This window comes from Chaetodon trifascialis, chromosome 16, assembly GCF_039877785.1.
Source record: "Chaetodon trifascialis isolate fChaTrf1 chromosome 16, fChaTrf1.hap1, whole genome shotgun sequence".
Lineage (NCBI taxonomy): Eukaryota > Metazoa > Chordata > Actinopteri > Chaetodontiformes > Chaetodontidae > Chaetodon > Chaetodon trifascialis.
Genome location: NC_092071.1, coordinates 14,708,914 through 14,710,912, shown reverse-complemented (window position 1 = coordinate 14,710,912; position 1,999 = coordinate 14,708,914).

Here is a 1,999-nt window from a genome sequence, read left to right as displayed (position 1 = left end):
CCTCTCTGGTCTTTATTGCAATGACTCAGTGACACACATCTTAGACAGTACTTCGCCTTTCACACTCCTTTTCACTGATGACTTAAACCATGTGTGTGTGTGCGTGCATGCAAATCGTATGTCTACAGCAATAACGGCAGATGCTAAATGTGCGCTTTCTATCGAGAAACATAAATAGATGAAAGATTTGTGAGTTAAAAATAGTGTTGCGTTTGTGCGGAGATCACTACATACTACATAACCATCTCCATCACCATGGGAACAGGCACTCTGTCTCTCACATTTTCAGCGGTGGCCAAACATGTCCAACAACAGCCAAACTGCAAACATCGTCAGTTTGTTAATTCTAGCAAAATACTGAGTGATAATGTTGAAATATGATGTGTCAGGTTCTGCTGTCGACATTATCTTTAGTTTACTTGGAGATCCAAATGTGTGTGTGAGAGGAGGAGGGTTTTATCCAGTCCTGTAATTCTAGTCTGCATCACAAATACTGGTGTGTTTGTACATTCAGTATTCATACTCCTGCAGCCACCCAAAGATCTCTTCATCTATCTAACATGTGGAATATGAGAGTGACATTCATCCGTAAAGATCACATATTCACACACATAATGCACAGAAGCATTTATCTGGTGGTACTGTAGCTCTGCTGTGCAGGCGGACCTCAGCTCATCCCTCTTTACATCCACACTATTAAATATGAAACGTCTTAATGTACATTTATGACTGCATGTTGTTTCCGGGACAGAACAGCACCTTTTCATTGTTGTTATATTGTGCTGGAGAGAGCCTCCTCCTCCCCATGCTGTAGTACGACGCTGGATTTGACACGCTGAAGTTTGAGGACCTGCTCTGGCGGCCTCTACTGCATGCAATTTTTTTGCAACACATAGAGACACACGTTCACCTTAATGAATGTCCTGCCATCTGCTGGCTATGATGTCTGCGTACACTAACTGGACATTTCTCCACAATAGAAAAGCACATTAGATTCCAATAAAACTTGGCTCTTCTTTTGGACCGGCATTCTGCCAAAAACAAAGACAAACAGGATCTAAAATGATGTTATCAGTCTTTATCTCACACTGTAAATTCACTGTAATAAAGACAGTAAATGTTTAACACGAGCACTGACAATTGAATGTCTCTGTTGCATCCATTCAAGTTTGTGTATGTTTGTTAAAGAACTTAAAATCTTAAGAAAACATCAGCAGCAAAAGGTCATTTTTTTCTGTAACAGCCTTTTAAAGTTTCCACAGAGGTGACGTCACAGGGTCTGGCTGTCGTCTGGGTTGTTATCAGCTTGTTCTTTCGTTCTCTGATATCAAGCACAGAAATAGTGATTTATTTTCTGTAGAATGAAATATCGAATGTCACCCAAAACAAGCAGGTATGCAGTTTATGAGCCAATCTGCCAAAATCATTGTTAAATTCAAGCCAAAAGTTGGAGAACAGCTCCGGTAAACAGGCTTTATGGTTCATAGTTGTAATTCCTGAAACCTAGAACAGCAAAGTCCAATCAATACTGGTGAACAATGCTATCTGATGACATTGTGATAAATCCTCGGCATCTCAGTTGACATGTGCATATTTTTTTCCTGCTATTCATTTTGTGCCAGAGTGTGCTCTCTTACAGTCGACCCGCTCCTTGCTCTTGTTCTTCTTGACGACAATAAGGGTTAAAGTTCAGCGCCTTCTGCCTTTGAGAGAAATTGCCTCATGTCCACAAATATTGGATGAGCAGATATGTCTCTCTGACGCGTCCCATCCTGCTCAAATTGAAACACAGTGTCCATTCTGTGTCAGCAAAGTGTGTTTGCGGGGCGATGAAGGGTTTTTACAAAGATGAGAAGGGAGTGAGTCTAATTACGATATGTATCAGTGTGAGACAGATCTCAGCTGGAGAACAAGCAGAAAGCTGTCACAACAGCACCATGAAAAGTCTCTGCTAAGAGGCTGTAATGTTCCTTACGTCAACCAATAACAAGCACTGAAC